Source organism: Lolium perenne, chromosome 3, assembly GCF_019359855.2.
Source record: "Lolium perenne isolate Kyuss_39 chromosome 3, Kyuss_2.0, whole genome shotgun sequence".
In the NCBI taxonomy this organism is placed as follows: Eukaryota; Viridiplantae; Streptophyta; class Magnoliopsida; order Poales; family Poaceae; genus Lolium; species Lolium perenne.
This window is the reverse complement of record NC_067246.2, coordinates 122,110,012-122,129,477: the sequence shown is the minus strand read 5'-3', so window position 1 is coordinate 122,129,477 and position 19,466 is coordinate 122,110,012.

The window sequence follows — 19,466 nt, the reverse complement described above, 5'->3', positions numbered from 1 at the left end:
AGTATAGGGCTAGTAGTAGTAATTTAGGTGGTAGATCATCCTTTTGAGAGCAATCGGCTCTTACTTGTAAGAAATCCTCTTATCAATGAAGAATGTTTCCCAATTTGATTTCTCCGATTGTCAAAGTAAGTCCACGCACCAAGAACCGATAGCAACGCATCGGTCTTTCACCATAAAACGCCAATAAGGCCAAACTCAGTTACCTAATTTGATAGGTCCAAGCAGACATTCCCCAAATTCAAACGGTAACTTGATACTTGCTTGTAATAATTTGTACCTCTAGAGTCGATGGCTGCGCATCGGCTTTTTTATTCTAAAGTCGATGTCTGTGCATCGGCTGTACTTTGCGAATTTTTTTTTTACCGGCCGATTTCATACATCGGCCCCCATATTTTACTGCCCATCATCCCACATACTTGGGAAATACTTCTTGAGATGCTGGCCATTGACAGCCACTGGGAACTTCTCGCCGCTCAGCTCCTCGAGCATGTATGCGTTACCCTTTAAAACTTGGTCGACTCTGTACGGCCCGTGCCAATTTGGAGACCATTTACCATACACTTTATCCTTAGTCCCCAACGGCAACACAAACCTTCCCATACCGTATCACCAACGTGGAACTCCTTTGGTCTCACCTTCTTATTATACGCGCGAGCTACCTTGGCTTTGTTCTCTTTGATTTTCTCAAGCGACCACGCCTAAGTTCCGTCACATCCTCAATGCCGTCACTCATCGTACGCATATTCTTCAGTTGTTAAATCATTCTGAAACGTAATCCGTCTCGACCCAGCCGTGATTTCCCAGGGCAACACCGCTTCTTGTCCATAGACCAGATGGTACGGCGAGGTTTTTATCGCTCCATGACATGACATGCGATAAGCCCACAAAGCCTCTGACAATACCTCATGCCAACGTCTAGGGTGCTCGTCGATTTTCCTCTTAATCAGCTTGATAAGGCTCTTGTTGGACGCTTCAGCCTGGCCATTTGCTTGAGCATAGTATGGATACGATCGGATCAGCTTAATTCCCATGTCCTCGCAGAACTTTCTAAACTCGCGAGAATAAAAAACCGAACCTCCATCGGTCGTGATAGTCTGGGGAATCCCGAATCTATGAATGACATGTTCTTTCATGAAATTGATAACATCTTTCGATGCCACTGACTTCATAGGGACAGCCTCCACCCATTTAGTGAAATAATCTGTAATGGCCAGAACCCACTCATGGCCTTTGCTCGATGGAGGATTAATTTTGCCGATCATATCCATGCCCCAACCTCGAAATGGCCAAGGCTTGATGATGGGATTCATCGCTGATGCGGGTACCATCTGAATGCTCCCAAACTTCTGACATGCTTGACACCCTTTATAGTACTTGAAACAATCCTCAAGCATGGTGGGCCAATAAAATCCCGATCGCCTGATCAGCCATTTCATCTTATGAGCCGATTGGTGAGTTCCACAGGCGCCTTCGTGTACCTCGTGTAAGAGCCGATTTGATTCGGCTGTTCCCAAACATTTGAGGAGTAACCCTTCCAAAGTTCTATAGAACATGTCATCCCCAATAAGGACATACTTCATGGCCTTGTATCTTATCCGTTTAGGTGCCCCCCGAGCCGAATCTTTCAAGTAATTGAAGATATCGGCTCTCCAGTCATCTGGCTCCAGGAACTGTACCTGAACATCAGCCCCATCTGCTACGTCCTTGTAGCCTGACGCCATTTGTGCGAGATCGTTTGCCTCGGTATTTTGCGACCTTGGGATCCAATTGAAGTTTATGTACCTGAACTGTGCCATCAGCTCACGGCATTGCATCCATAATGGGAAGAGCGACTCGCTCTCACATTTGTATTCCTCCGTGAGTTGGGAAATCACCAATTTGGAGTCTCCAAAAAGTTCCACCGTCGCCTCAGCCTTCCAATAGCAACTCCATTCCCTTGCATATTGCTTCATACTCAGCGACATTGTTGGTGCAAGGGGTAGGTAGCCGGATGGAGAAGGAATATGTTGCCCCCCGGGGCGACACGAGTAGAACGCCGATGCCGCAACCATCATCACAAACCGATCCATCAAAAAACATAGCCCATGCATGCACAGACAGTGCTGCTATATCAGTGTTGATTCGTTCAGCAATAAGATCGGCCAACGCCTATCCCTTGACGGCTTTCGCATGCTGATACCAGATATCAAATTCCGATAATGCAAACATCCATTTACCGAGTCGGCCTTTCAACACAGGAGCCGACAGCATATGTTTGATGACATCTGATTTGCATATGACGACAATTTCTGCTGACAGCAAGATGTGATGAAGCTTGATGCAGGTGAAAAATAAGCAGAGGCACAACTTCTCGATCTCAGGGTACCTAGTTTCGCATCCAACATCCTTCGCTGAGGTAGAAAACCACTTTCTCCAGACCATCATAAACTTGCACCACCACCGAGGCGATGGAAGTGTCGCCATCGACAAGTAAATGTAGAATGGCCTGTCTTGTCGGGGCGGAACCAACACAGTGGCTTCGTTAGATACTCCTTAATCTCGTCAAATGCTCGTTGTTGCTCGCCCCCCAAATAAACTCCTCATCAGATTTAATTTTTACCAACCCCATGAACGGCTCAATTCGTCCTGACAGATTGGAGATGAACCTTCTGACGAAATTGATTTTGCCGATGAGACACTGGAGTTCCTTCTTCTTGGTAGGTGGCTTCATTGTTCGCACTGCCTCCTGACTTTTCAGGCCGATCTCAATTCCTCGTTCATGAACCAAGAAGCCCAAGAATTGACCGGCCGTTACACCAAAAGCACACTTCTTTGGATTCATTCTTAGTCCGAACTTTCTCGTTCGGTCCAGGACGTGTCGCAAATCTTCCAGGTGTCCTTCCACTGAAACAGACTTGACTACCACGTCATCAATGTAAATCTCCACCAACTTGCCGATCAGATCATGGAAGATGTAATTCATGGCTCTTTGGTATGTTGCGCCGGCATTTTTCAGTCCAAATGTCATGACTACATATTCAAACAAGCCCACCGAGCCTGGTACTCTGAATGCAGTCTTGTGTATATCTTCTGGAGCCATAAAAATTTGGTTGTAACCGGCATTGCCATCCATGAAACTTAAAACCTTATGACCAGCAGCTGCATTGATCAATGTCTCTGCTACCGGCATTGGATATTCATCCTTTGGAGTGGCTCTATTGAGATCCCGAAAATCTATGGCGACGCGCCATCGGCCATCCTTTTTCTCTACAGGCACGATGCTAGAAATCCACTCAGCATACCTGCATGGCCTGATGAACCCGGCGTTCAACATTTTCTCGATCTCTTTCTTGACTTCTTCTAAAATTTCGGCCTTCATCTATCGTGCTCGCTGCTGGAACGGCTGAAATCCTTTCTTCAGAGGGAGCCGATGCTCAATGATGCTCCTGTCTAACCCGGGCATCTCTGTGTAATCCCATGCAAAGCAATCTGGGTATTCTTTCAACAAAGCTATCATCAGGCCCCTCAGATGCGGATCTAACTTTTTGCTGATAAATGTTGGTCGTGGCTTATCCACAGGACCAATGTCAATCTCTTCTAGCTCATCAGCCGATGTAAACCCATATCCTAGCTTTCCGTCGCCTGCTAGATCGATGCTGAACACAGGCAAAACGTATGGTGAGGATAATTTGGGCCGATTGCTGGAATCGGCCTCCTTTTTCATTGCATTGCTCAATGAGGGTTTACAACTTATTGGTGCTCTATGACGACTACGTGACATGCTTGAGGTGAGATCATTGCTTTTTATTTTTTGGGGCCGATCGCAGGGATCGGCCTTGCCACGTACGTCCATTTCCTCTGGTCTTGCTACTCTGTCAGGCCGGTGGATAAGACCAGCCTCACCCCGTTTTTTGAAGCTTCGATGCGCTCACAGCCGTCCAAACTGACTCCAGAGATCGGCTCTTGGTCGTATGCATCCCAAATATTCATGCCAGCTAATGAGATCTCGATCGAGTCATCTGCATGAACGACCTCCACTTCATCTCCATCCCACTGTATCAGGCATTAGTGCATTGTAGATGGAATGCAGCAGTTAGCGTGAATCCAATCCCTCCCTAGCAGGACAGCGTAGGTGATTTCGCTGTCGACGATGAAGAATGACGTAGGGATGGTTTTTCGGCCCACGGTTAGATCCACGTTCAGAACGCCTTGTGCTTCTGATGCTTGGCAGTTGAAATCGCTTAGTGTGACGTTGGTCTTGATCAGATCTGCGTTAGAGCGTCCCAAACGCCGTAGCATGGAGTATGGTATTATATTGACTGCCGCTCCTGTGTCAACCAACATCTTGTTGACAGGCTGCCCATTGATATAACCTCTTAGGTACAGGGCCTTCAAATGCCTGTAGCCCTTCTCTCGTGGCTTTTCAAAGATAACCGGCCGTGGACCGCAGTCAAACTGTGCTACTGGCACTTCTTCAGTTCTTGGAGCACAAAACTCTGACGGAAGTATGAACACCATATTTGTGCCAGCCGATGCCTTCGCATCGGCTTTTGCTTGTTTGGGGCGCCATTCTTTCTTTGGCGGGTGTATCTCCATCTTCAAAGTCTGCTGAATTTTCACGGCCAGATCAGGCCGCGCTTTCCTCAACGTGTACAGGTACTGTGCTTCGGCTTCCTCCAAGTTACGTAGCCTCTGAACCCTACGCTTTTGGGAGTGACTGAGTCCGTCAGGGCACCACCTTGGCCGGTGGTATCTATCTTCTTCTTCATCTTCTGACTCCTCGAAGTCTTCCTCTCGAGATGACTCAGCTCGTCGGTTCTGAGGTGGAAGAGGCCCTAGACTCTTGAACACTGAAACCTCACTTGCGCCCTTCTTCTGTTGTCTACATTCCAGGCAGTTGTCGATTGTAGGCAATCGGCTCATTCCTGAGTCCCAGCAGTACTTGAAGAAAGGACAATCCCAGTGTCTGTCCATGTCTTCCTGCTCTCTTGACCTCCCCTTAGCGCGGTGCTCATATCTTTCGTCGTTGCTATCATACCGACGATATTTTCTGCTGTCAACATCAGACCGATGATATCTTTTGTCATCCATGTCGTACCGCCGACGTCGGTCGTACTGATGCTCATATTTGTTCAGGAGATGCGCGGAGAGCGGTCATTGGTACCGCACGTTTCTTACTTGTTCCTCGGTGAAGTACCGTCTGTCATCACATCGGGGCCGGTCGCGTGGATCGACCTCCTCCTTATCTTTGCCACGGGAGTGACTAATGTCTTCTTTATCGTTGCCATGGCGGTCTACAGGCCCTGCCATGTTAACCTCGAATTAGAAACCTGGCTCGCACCCCGTGGAGTGATTGAGTTCCACCATGTTGACGCCATGAAACGGGTGCGTGTCTACTTTCATGGCAAACTGTCCGAGGATCAAACGGCCTTGTTCTATCGCCATCTGTATCTGTCGACGCAACTCTTTGCAGTCATTGGTGGCATGGGTGAACGAGTGATGCCACTTGCAGTACGGCCTCCCATTCATTTCTTGCGCCGTAGGGATTTTATGGCCTTCGGGTAACTTCAGCTGTTTTTCTTTCAGCAATAAATCGAATATCTGCTCAGTTTTTCTTATATCAAAGTCAAACCCTTTTGCAGGCCCTTGTTGTTTCACCCATTTGCAGGACACGGGAGCTGCCCCCCGAGCCCATTCAGCCACGCCGACTTCCTGATCTTCTGCATAGTCTTCAACTTCTTCTGCCTCGACCAGGCCTATCGGGCGCTTGAACTTGTTTTGGTACAATTCTGGGTGGCGCTGTTCATATAATGTTAATTTTTGAACCATGTGTGCCAGTGAATTGTATTCCACTTGGAAAGCCAGATCTTTGATCGGCGCTGCGAGGCCTACCACTGCCAGATCAACTGCTTCTTTCTCAGTTAAACGAACCGAATAACATCGGTTCTTGACAGTCCTGAAACGCTGAATGTAATCAGACACCGTCTCTCCCCGCTTCTGCCGGACCTGTGTCAAATCGGCAATACCAGCCTCGGTAGCTTCTGAGTGATATTGTACATGAAACTGCTCTTCCAGTTGCTTCCATGTCCGGACTGAATCTGGTGGCAATGAGGTGTACCACCCAAAAGCTGGTCCTGTGAGAGATTGCGCGAAAAACCTCACACGTAACAGGTCTGATGCTGAAATCATGCCTAACTGCGCCAGATATCGGCTCACATGCTCAATTGAGCTAGACCCTTCTGATCCACTGAATTTTGAGAACTCAGGGAGCCGATACTTGGGCGGCAGCGGAATCAGATCATATTCGTTGGGATACGGCTTGGAATAGCCGATTGTTCTCCTCTTTGGCAGGATACCGAACTGGTCTCTCAAGATTGTACTGATTTGCTCCATGGTATGAGCTGCAGGGGTTGAGCTTTCATGACTTGTTCCAGTGGCATATTTTAGCTAGCCACGCCTGCTTATCGGCATCTGCTCCAGAAATCCCTCCTGCTGTAATCTGGTTCATGCGCGCCCAATTATTGCAGTCCGGCACGTATGTGCACACGTATCCATGTGGGATCTCTTTAGGTGGCTCATACAGGAATTGGTAATCGCCAGGATCACCTCCAACCTTGTAGACGACGTATGCCGGTGAACCCTGTGGCTCTAGAGCTGCAAGCGTGAAGGGCAGTTGCGGTCCGGTGCGGAATGGTGCCTCTCCCGGGTGAGTTCCTAGGGCAGGCCCTGACGGGGAATACTGATGCTTCATGATTTCCTGAACCACTCGCACCGCAATACGCTCCAAAGTGTTCACCAGGCTCTCAGAATGACGGTGTAGAGAATGAGCCACCATATAATTAACTTCTTGGCGTAGAGCTCTGGTGCGCTCCTCCGAAGGGAGAGACAGATCTACTCCATCGAGCATGCCTTCGGGTGTGAATCCTTTGAACCTTATGCCATGTGTACGGGTCCTTTCGAAAGAGCCGATGAGATCGGCTTCGAAGAGAGCCTTAAGCTCATCATATTTCTTCTTGTGATCTTCAGGCAGATCTTCGTACTTGACTGGATCGTCAGACATCTCAGCTATAGATGTTGATGTAGTTGCTGTAGAGTGTCCCACCGGGCGTGCCAGAATGTGTTGCCTGCCAAAACCCACCGGCGAGCAGCAACGAGCAACACGGAGAGCCGGGAGGCTCCCCGGACTGCTGGTGGGCCCTGGTCCCTCGGGCAACGGCCCGCAATGCTCTGGCACACGTCCTGACGGTCGCAAGGGCGTGCCACCTGACCTATACCTGGTCAGGAAGGTGTTGGATTGCTTCGATTAGCTTCCTGCATGGTAGACACGTAAACATTAAATGAGCCTCGATCGGCTCTCAGGTTGCCCTGTGAATCGGCTCAAAGAGCCGATTGCCCCATGGTTCACGTTGGATTTACGATGACATGGGGATCCTGCTTGATCAATACAAAGTTAAATCAATCTACGACAGTTTAGGATTTTCACCGCATAACCGGAACATCCTACACGTAGTTGAGCCTAGAAGATACGAAAGATGATGGAAAACTAGTCCTAAAAGAGGCCTAAAAACCAACATGAAGTCAATTCCCGGAACAATCCCTTCTAGGACTAGCAAACCATGCCTCACGCACTACCGGATCGTTCAACCCGTTTGCAAGGCCTAACCATGCGGATATCAAACTAATCCTTGAAGAACAAGGAACAACTATAACAGATCAGATCTACTAAATAAAGAACAAGCAAGATGCTGCCCTTACACCCAAAATAGGTGCAAAGGCAGCTAGATATTGAGGGGCAGCATAGCTAAGCAAACATATTCAGAAAAACATCGATGCAAGCCCCAAAACATCTATGATAAGGGTGTTACTCCCCATCAACAAGGCTTCAGTACGAGCAACACCAGATAACGAATAAACCTATACTGCCTAGATCGCAAGATGCGATCTAGGCAGCATGATTCTTACCCGGAAGAAACCCTCGAAACAAGGGGTGGCGATGCGCCTAGATTGGTTTGTTGTGAACGTGGTCGTCCTCCTTTCTCAATAACCCTAGGTACATATTTATAGTCCGGGGACTTTCTATCTTTGGAATAAACCTAGTCGTATACGACCAAACTCTATCTCTTAATTCTAAACTAAGATGCGATCTACCATAATGTACAGATACACGGGCAATCTAGCCCAAACTCTCATACAAGGCCGCTTCAGAGACACTTTATACGCATGTCCTCTAAGCCCATCTCGATCACGGCCCATCTTCTGATTTGGCCAAAATCTGGTGATAACAAAGCGGTAGTACCGGTTCGGGCGTGAATCTGACCGTTTTCCATCCCCAACAGTCATATTTCTGGGCCCCCTATATATACCTCTCTCCTACCTCCGACCAAACCAACCCTTCCCCTCTATTCTCTCTCCTCCATTGTTGACCTTGGGTTCTTGCTTCCTCCTCTTGATCCCCCCACTATTTGTTGCATATTTTTGGGGGAAAGGAGAGAGGAGATCTAGATCTAGAGCTTCACCAATTGAATCCCTCTCCAAGTGAGGGGATCTTGCTAGATCTAGATCTTGGAGTTTCTTGGTGTTTCTCCACTCTTTGTTCTTCCTCCCTTATTCCCCCAATAGCTTCTTCTAGCTTTGTTTGAATTTGGGAGAGAAGAACTTGGGCATCCTAGTGTTGTTCTTAGCCATTGCATTAGGTGCATCGGTTTGAGTTCTCTCCGGGGTTTCGATCTCGTAGAGTGAGTGTTCGTCCTTAGTGGTGTTCTTGCCTTAGTGGCCATCTTGCCTTTAGTGGCCATCTTGCCTTTAGTGGCCGTGTTGCCTCTTGTGGCGCCGTGTCTCCTTTGTGGCCTTGTAGCCTTAGTGATCCCATCGTCTTAGTGGCGTGGTGGTCTTTGTGGCGTTGTGGCCTTTGTGGAGTGTGTTAGCCTCTTGTGGCGCTTTAGCATCCTTGGTGGAGTTGGTTTCCTTGGTGGAGTGTGTTAGCCTCTTGTGGCGCATTAGCATCTTGGTGGCTTGGTGGTGTGTTATAGCCTCTTGTGGCCGTGTACTTGAGAAACTCCGTGTTGTGGAGTTGCCTCAAGTCGATACTTGGCGTTTTCCCAAGCGTGTACGGGTTCGGTGACCACCCCAAGGGTCCTTTAGTGGATCAAGGCCTTTCCTTTGGTGGAAAGGCTCGAGGAGAATACGGTGGCCCTAGTGGCTCATTGGAGTGCCACGTGCCTCCACACCGCTCCAGACGGAGACGTAGCACCTTAGTGTGTGAACTTCGAGATACATCGTCGTCTCCTCGTGCACCGGTTACTTTTCCTTAACCTATGCGCTTTACCTTGTTATATCTATCTTGCTTGATGTGCTTTACCTAGCTTGTTATCACATTGTGCTCATCATGCTAGCATAGGTTGTTGGTGCTCTTAGGCAAACCCCTAGTTGATAGGCCTTGAGCTAAACTAGTAAACACATGTGTAGTTTTATTCCGCCTAGTTTAGCTCTCAAGTAGAAGTTTATTTACACCGCCTATTCACCCCCCTCTAGGTGACGTCCTAGAACATTTAATAACCAGTCCTAAGATCAATCTTAGAGAACACTTTGGCACCGGTCAGCTGGTCAAACAGGTCTTCTATCTTTGGCAAGGCGTATTTGTTTTTGATGGTGACATCGTTAAGCTTACGGTAATCCGTACATAAACGATTTGCGCCATCCTTCTTATCCACAAACAAAACTGGGGATCTCCAAGGCGACGCACTTGGTCGAATCAGACCTTTGTACATCATATCATCCAGTTGCTTCTTCAGCTCCACTAATTCTGCCGGGTTCATGCTATAGGCTCTCTGGGCTATGGGTCCTGTTCCAGGGATTAACTCAATGATGAACTCGATATCCCGATCTGGGGGCATACCGGGTAGATCATCAGGAAACACATCAGGGTATCTACAGATGACCCTGATCTGATCCAAGGTGGGCTTGGCTAAACTCTGGTTGCAGGTAAACTTTCTGGGCAGCCGTTCAGATATGTGTTCTACTAACACTCCGGTGCTACTAGTCATGGTGATGGCCTTCTTGGCACAATCAATCAGTCCATGATGCTTGGACATCCAATCCATACCCAGTACTACTTCCAAACCCTTTGTTCCCAGAACAATCAAATTGGCATAAAACTCTATTTCATGAATTCTGATGGGTACATCTTTGCAAATTTTTCTAGCTTTTGTAGTTGAACCAGGTATTTGAACTATCATGACATGCTTCTGATGGGTTGAATCTTACTAGTGCATGCAAAATCTTCAGTAACAAACGAATGTGATGCTCCAGAATCAAACAACACTCTTGCAGGTACTGAATTAATAGAGAACATACCCAGCACGACATCTGGCGCTTCCTGGGCTTCTTCGGCGCTCATGTGAAAGAGGCGGCCGCTGCGGTTGTTGGGGTTGTTGGGGGTGAACTTCTTGCCGGTGGAGACACGGCGTTGCTGCTGAGCAGGTGCAGCGGTGTTGGCAGCAATCTTGGCTAACCTTTTGGGGCACTCGTTGGAGTAGTGTCCCACAATTCCACATTCATAGAAGGTGATTGTGGCCTTGTCCTTGGGGGCGACGGGAATCGCGTTGCTCCCAGTCCTTGGAGCAGTGTTGGTGTTGCTGTTGTTGGCGGGGGCTCTCATCGGGGCGCGGTTGAAGTGGTTGGTGTTGGCATGGTGGGGGTTGTTGTTGTTGTGGTTGTTGTGGCCTCCTGGCCTAGGGTGTCCTCCACTCCGGTTCTGAAAACCCGGACGTGACATCTGCATCGGGGGCTTGTTGTTTCTTGGGGCAAACCCTCCGCTTGAGCTGGGGCGATACCTCGGGGTATTGCTGGGCCCACTCTGGTGCATCATGCGGCGCTTGCGGTTCTCGTTGGCTTGGTTGAGTTTCCCCTCCATCTGGATGGCTGAGTCAACCAGGGCTTCAAGGTCAGCAAAAGGAATGTTGACCAGCACAGTCTGCATCTCATCGTGCGGTCCGTTCAGAATCTCTCCTTCCTCTTCTCGGTGGTGTCGGTCTCATCCGGGGTGTACCTTGACAGAGTGAGGAATCTGTCGCGGTATTCCACCACGGTCATTCTGCCCTGCTTGAGTTCCCTGAACTCGTCCCTCATCTTCTTGATCAGACCCGGTGGCACGTGATACTTGCTGAACTTGAGCTTGAAATCTGCCCAAGTCATTATCTGTCCGGCATTCAATGCACGGGCACTCGTCCACCAGGCTCGTGCAGGTCCTGCCAAGTAGTGCGTAGCAAACATCACCTTATCATTGGCTTCCACTCCGGCAACTTCAAGATTGTTCTCCATGGTTTGGAGCCAATCATCCGCATCAAGGGGCTCCTCAGTCTTGCTAAACACCGGTGGATTGGTGTTCTGGAAGTTCTTCAGCTTGGATCCCGGGTGATCACGGTTGCCGTGGCCTTGGTTGTTCTGAGCGATCTGTTGCAGTGCAGTGCTGGCGTGTAGTTGACACACGTCTGTTGGGAACCCCAAGAGGAAGGTGTGATGCGTACAGCAGCAAGTTTTCCCTCAGTAAGAAACCAAGGTTATCGAACCAGTAGGAGTCAAGGAACACGTGAATGTTGTTGGTGACGGAGTGTAGTGCGGCGCAACACCAGGGATTCCGGTGCCAACGTGGAACCTGCACAACACAATCACAATACTTTGCCCCAACTTAACAGTGAGGTTGTCAATCTCACCGGCTTGCTGTAAACAAAGGATTAAATGTATAGTGTGGAAGATGATGTTTGTTTGCGAAGAACAGTAAAGAACAAGTATTGCAGTAGATTGTATTTCAGATGTAAAAGAATGGACCGGGGTCCACAGTTCACTAGTGGTGTCTCTCCGATAAGAAATAGCATGTTGGGTGAACAAATTACAGTTGGGAAATTGACAAATAGAGAGGGCATAACAATGCACATACATATCACGATGACTACTATGAGATTTAATCAGGGCATTACGACAAAGTACATAGACCGCTATCGAGCATGCATCTATGCCTAAAATTTCCACCTTCAGGTTAGCATCCGCACCCCTTCCAGTATTAAGTTGCAAACAACAGACAATTGCATTAAGTATGGTGCGTAATGTAATCAACACAAATATCCTTAGACAAAGCATTGATGTTTTATCCCTAGTGGCAACAGCACATCCACAACTTTAGAACTTTCTGTCACTGTCCTAGATTCAATGGAGGCATGAACCCACTATCGAGCATAAATACTCCCTCTTGGAGTTACAAGTATCAACTTGGCCAGAGCCTCTACTAGCAACAGAGAGCATGCAAGAACATAAACAACACATATATGATATATTGATAATCAACTTGACATAGTATTCCATATTCATCGGATCCCAACAAACACAACATGTAGCATTACAAATAGATGATCTTGATCATGATAGGCAGCTCACAAGATCTAAATGATAGCACAATGAGGAGAAGACAACCATCTAGCTACTGCTATGGACCCATAGTCCAGGGGTGAACTACTCACACATCAATCCGGAGGCGATCATGGTGATGAAGAGTCTTCCGGGAGATGATTTCCCTCTCCGGCAGGGTGCCGGAGGCGATCTCCTGAATCCCCCGAGATGGGATTGGCGGCGGCGTCTCTGGAAGGTTTTCTGTATCGTGGCTCTCGGTACAGGGGTTTTCGCGACGAAGGCTATAAGTAGGCGGAAGGGTAGGGTTGGAGGCGGCGCGGGGGCCCCACACCATAGACCGGCGTGGGCCCCATGCTGGCCGCGCCGCCCTATGGTTACGGGCCCTCGTGGCCCCACTTCGTATCCCCTTCGGTCTTCTGGAAGCTTGTGGAAAAATAAGACCCTGGGCGTTGATTTCGTTCAATTCCGAGAATATTTCCTTTGTAGGATTTCTGAAACCAAAAACAGCAGAAAACAACAACTGGCTCTTCGGCATCTCGTTAATAGTTTAGTGCCGGAAAATGCATATAAATGATGTAAAGTATGTATAAAACATGTGAGTATTGTCATAAAAGTAGCATGGAACATAAGAAATTATAGATACGTTTGAGACGTATCAAGCATCCCCAAGCTTAGTTCCTACTCGCCCTCGAGTAGGTAAACGATAACATTGATAATTTCTGAAGTGACATGCTATCATAATCTTGATCAATACTATTGTAAAGCATATGAGATGAATGCAGTGATTCGAAGCAATGGTAAAGACAATGATTAAACAACTGAATCATATAACAAAGACTTTTCATGAATAGTACTTTCAAGACAAGCATCAATAAGACTTGCATAAGAGTTAACTCATAAAGCAAAAAATTCTTAGTAGAAAGCTTTGAAGCAACACAAAGGAAGATATAAGTTTCAGCGGTTGCTTTCAACTTCAACATGTTTATCTCATGGATGTATCTCATGGATAATTGTCAACACAAAGTAATATGATGAATGCAAATAAACAAGTATGTAGGAATCAATGCACACCGTTGACTCAAGTGTTTGCTTCTAAGATAGAAAGAAGTAGGTAAACTGACTCAACATAAAGTAAAAGAATGGCCCTTCGCAGAGGGAAGCATGGATTACTATTTTTGTGCTAGAGCTTTTCATTTTGAAAACATAGAAAGAATTTTGTCAACGGTAGTAATAAATCATATGTGTTATGTATAAGACATCCTATAAGTTGCAAGCCTCATGCATAGAATACCAATAGTGCTCGCACCTTGTCCTAATTAGCTTGGATTAACATGGATTATCATTGCATAACATATGTTTCAACCAAGTGTCACAAAGGGGTACCTCTATGCTTTGTACAAAGGTCTAAGGAGAAAGTTCGCATTGGATTTCTCGCTTTTGATTATTCTCAACTTAGACATCCATACCGAGACAACATAGAAAACAGATAATGGACTCCTCTTTAATGCATAAGCATTCAACAACAGATAATATTCTCATAAGAGATTGAGGATTAGTGTCCAAACTGAAACTTCCACCATGATTCATGGCTTTAGTTAGCGGCCCAATGTTCTTCTCTAACAATATGCATACTCAAACCATTTGATCATGAAAATCGCCCTTACTTCAGACAAGACGAACATGCATAGCAACTCACATGATATTCAACAAAAGTGTAAAAGTTGATGGCGTCCCCAGAAACATGGTTATCGCTCAACAAGCAACTTATAAGAAATAAGATACATAAGCTACATATTCTTTACCACAATAGTTTTTAAGGCTATTTTCCCATGAGCTATATATTGCAAAGACAAGGAATAGAATTTTAAAGGTAGCACTCAAGTAATGTACTTTGGAATGGCAGAAAAATACCATGTAGTAGGTAGGTATGGTGGACACAAATGGCATGGATTTTGGCTCAAGGATTTGGATGCACGAGAAGTATTCCCTCTCAATACAAGGCTTAGGCTAGCAAGGTTGTTTGAAGCAAACTCAAGTATAAACTGGTACATCAAAACTTACATAAGAACATATTGCCAGCATTATAAGACTCTACGCTGTCTCCCTTGTTGTTCAAACACCTTAACCAGAAAATATCTAGACTCTAGAGAGACCAATCATGCAAACCAAATTTTAACAAGCTCTATGTAGTTCTTCATTAATAGGTGCAAAGTACATGATGCAAGAGCTTAAACATGATCTATATGAGTACAACAATTTCCAAGTATCAAATTATTCAAGACATTATACCAATTACCACATGAAGCATTTTCTGTTTCCAACCATATAACAATGAACGAAGCAGTTTCAACCTTCGCCATGAACATTAAAAATAAAGCTAAGAACACCTGTGTTCATATGCAACAGCGGAGCGTGTCTTTCTCCCACACAAAGAATGCTAGGATCCGAGTTTATTCAAACAAAAACATAAATAAAAACAAACAGACGATCCAAGTAAAGCACATAAGATGTGACGGAATAAAAATATAGTTTCACTAGAGGTGACCAGATAAGTTGTTGATGAAGAAGGGATGCCTTGGGCATCACCAAGCTTAGATGCTTGAGTCTTCTTAAAATATGCAGGGATGAACCACGGGGGCATCCCCAAGCTTATACTTTTCACACTTCTTGATCATATTGTATCATCCTCCTCTCTTGACCCTTGAAAACTTCCTCCACACCAAACTCAAAACAAACTCATTAGAGGGTTAGTGCATAATTGAAAATTCATATATTCAGAGGTGACATAATCATTCTTAACACTTCTGGACATTGCATAAAGCTACTGAAAGTTAATGGAACAAAGAAATCCATCAAACATAGCAAAAGAGGCAATGCGAAATAAAAGGCAGAATCTGTCAAAACAGAACAGTCCGTAAAGACGAATTTTTCTGGGGCACTTAACTTGCTCAGATGAAAAAGCTCAAATGGAATGAAAGTTGCGTAAATATCTGAGGATCACGCATGTAAATTGGCAGATTTTTCTGAGTTACCTACAGATGGGGCTGCTCAATTTCGTGACAGTAAGAAATCTGTTTCTGCGCAGTAATCCAAATCTAGTATCAACCCTACTATCAAAGACTTTACTTGGCACAACAATGCAATAAAATAAAGATAAGGAGAGGTTGCTACAGTAGTAACAACTTCCAAGACTCAAATATAAAACAAAAGTGCAGAAGTAAAATAATGGGTTGTCTCCCATAAGCGCTTTTCTTTAACGCCTTTCAGCTAGGCGCAGAAAGTGTGAATCAAGTATTATCAAGAGATGAAGCATCAACATCATAATTTGTTCTAATAATAGAATCATAAGGTAACTTCATTATCTTTCTAGGGAAGTGTTCCATACCTTTCTTGATAGGAAATTGATACTTAATATTACCTTCCTTCATATCAATACTTGCACCAACAGTTCGAAGAAAAGGTCTTCCCAATATAATGGGACAAGATGCATTGCATTCAATATCCAAGACAACAAAATCAACGGGCACAAGGTTATTGTTAACCATAATGCGAACATTATCAATCCTCCCCAAAGGTTTCTTTGTAGAATTATCAGCAAGATTAACGTCCAAATAACAATTTTTCAATGGTGGCAAGTCAAGCATATTATAGATTTTCTTAGGCATAACAGAAATACTTGCACCAAGATCACATAAAGCATTACAATCAAAATCATTGACCTTCATCTTAATGATGGGCTCCCAGCCATCTTCCAACTTCCTAGGAATAGAAGTTTCAAGTTTTAGTTTATCTTCTCTAGCTTTTATGAGAGCATTTGTAATATGTTTTGTAAAGGCCAAATTTATAGCACTAGCATTGGGACTTCTAGCAAGTTTTTGTAAGAACTTAATAACTTCAGAGATATGACAATCATCAAAATCTAAATCATTATGATCTACAGTAATGGGATCATTGTCCCCAATATTTTGAAAAATTTCAGCAGTTTTATCACAAGCAGTTTTAGCAATTTCAGCAGTTTCAGGCAATTTTGCATGCTTTGCACTAAGAGTAGAAACATTGCTAACACCAATTATTTTACCATTGATAGTAGGAGGTTTAGCAACATGTGAAGCATCAACATTACTAGTGGTGGTAATAGTCCAAACTTTAGCTACATTATTCTCTTTAGCAAGTTTTTCGTTTTCTTCTCTTTCCCACCTAGCATGCAATGCAGCCATCAATCTAATATTTTCATTAATTCGAACTTGTATGGCGTTTGCTGTAGCAAATGACTTAATATATTTATCTTCATTAGGCATAACTTTCAATTTTAAAAGATCAACATCAGCGGCAAGACTATCAACCTTAGAAGCAAGAATATCAATTTTATCAAGCTTTTCTTCAACAGATTTGTTAAAAGCAGTTTGTGTACTAATAAATTCTTTAAGCATGGCTTCAAGACCAGGGGGTACACTCCTATTATTGTTGTAAGAATTACCATAACCATTACCATTATTAGAAGGATATGGCCTATAGTTGTTACCAGAATTATTCCTATAAGCATTGTTGTTGAAATTATTACTTTTAATGAAGTTCACATCAACATGTTCTTCTTGGGCAACCAATGAAGCTAAAGGAACATTATTAGGATCAACATTAGATCTACCATTCACAAGCATAGACATAATCACATCAATCTTATCACTCAAGGAGGAGGTTTCTTCAACAGAATTTACCTTCTTACCTTGTGGAGCCCTTTCAGTGTGCCATTCAGAGTAGTTGATCATCATATTATCAAGGAGCTTTGTTGCCGCACCCAAAGTGATGGACATAAAAGTACCTCCAGCAGCTGAATCCAATAGGTTCTGCGAAGAAAAATTTAATCCTGCATAGAAGGTTTGGATGATCATCCAAGTAGTTAGTCCATGGGTAGGGCAATTCTTTACCAAAGATTTCATTCTTTCCCATGCTTGGGAAACATGTTCATTATCCAATTGCTTAAAATTCATAATGCTACTTCTCAAAGATATAATTTTAGCAGGAGGATAATATCTACCAATGAAAGCATCTTTACATTTAGTCCATGAATCAATACTATTCTTAGGCAAAGATAGCAACCAATCTTTAGCTCTTCCTCTTAAGGAGAAAGGAAACAATTTCAATTTTATAATGTCACCATCTACATCCTTATACTTTTGCGTTTCACAAAGTTCAACAAAATTATTAAGATGGGCGTGACATCATCAGAACTAACACCAGAAAATTGCTCTCTCATAACAAGATTTAGTAAAGCAGGTTTAATTTCAAAAAATTCTGCTGTAGTAGCAGGTGGAGCAATAGGTGTGCATAGGAAATCATTATTATTTGTGCTAGTGAAGTCACACAACTTAGTATTCTCAGGAGTACCCATTTTAGCAGTAGTAAATAAAGCAAACTAAATAAACCAAATGCAAGTAACTAATTTTTTTGTGTTTTTAATATAGAGAACACAAACAAGATAAATGAAATAATGTAAAGCAACTAATTTTTTTTTGTGTTTTTGATATAAAGAACAAACAAAGCAGTAAATAAAATAAAGTAAAGCAAGACAAAAACAAAGTAAAGAGATTGGAAGTGAGAGACTCCCCTTGCAGCGTGTCTTGATCTCCCCGGCAACGGCGCCAGAAAATATCTTGCTGGCGTGTAGTTGACACACGTCTGTTGGGAATCCCAAGAGGAAGGTGTGATGCGTACAGCAGCAAGTTTTCCCTCAGTAAGAAACCAAGGTTATCGAACCAGTAGGAGTCAAGGAACACGTGAATGTTGTTGGTGACGGAGTGTAGTGCGGAGCAACACCAGGGATTCCGGCGCCAACGTGGAACCTGCACAACACAATCACAATACTTTGCCCCAACTTAACAGTGAGGTTGTCAATCTCACCGGCTTGCTGTAAACAAAGGATTAAATGTATAGTGTGGAAGATGATGTTTGTTTGCGAAGAACAGTAAAGAACAAGTATTGCAGTAGATTGTATTTCAGATGTAAAAGAATGGAACGGGGTCCACAGTTCACTAGTGGTGTCTCTCCGATAAGAAATAGCATGTTGGGTGAACAAATTACAGTTGGGCAATTGACAAATAGAGAGGGCATAACAATGCACATACATATCATGATGACTACTATGAGATTTAATCAGGGCATTACGACAAAGTACATAGACCGCTATCCAAAGATGCATCTATGCCTAAAAAGTCCACCTTCGTGTTAGCATCCGCACCCCTTCCGATATTAAGTTGCAAACAACAGACAATTGCATTAAGTATGGTGAGTAATGTAATCAACACAAATATCCTTAGACAAAGCATTGATGTTTTATCCCTAGTGGCAACAGACATCCACAACCTTAGAACTTTACGTCACCTGTCCTGCATTCAATGGAGGCATGAACCCACTATCGAGCATAAATACTCCCTCTTGGAGTTACAAGTATCAACTTGGCCAGAGCCTCTACTAGCAACGGAGAGCATGCAAGAACATAAACAACACATATATGATATATTGATAATAAACTTGACATAGTATTCCATATTCATCGGATCCCAACAAACACAACATGTAGCATTACAAATAGATGATCTTGATCATGATAGGCAGCTCACAAGATCTAACATGAAAGCACAATGAGGAGAAGACAACCATCTAGCTACTGCTATGGACCCATAGTCCAGGGGTGAACTACTCACACATCAATCTGGAGGCGATCATGGTGATGAAGAGTCCTCCGGGAGATGATTCCCCTCTCCTGCAGGGTGCCGGAGGCGATCTCCTGAATCCCCCGAGATGGGATTGGCGGCGGCGGCGTCTCTGGAAGGTTTTCCGTATCGTGGCTCTCGGTACAGGGGTTTTCACGACGAAGGCTATAAGTAGGCGGAAGGGTAGGGTTGGAGGCGGCGCGGGGGCCCCACACCATAGGCCAGCGTGGGCCCCATGCTGGCCACGCCGCCCTATGGTTACGGGCCCTCGTGGCCCCACTTCGTATCCCCTCCGGTCTTCTGGAAGCTTCGTGGAAAAATAAGACCCTGGGCGTTGATTTCGTCCAATTCCGAGAATATTTCCTTTGTAGGATT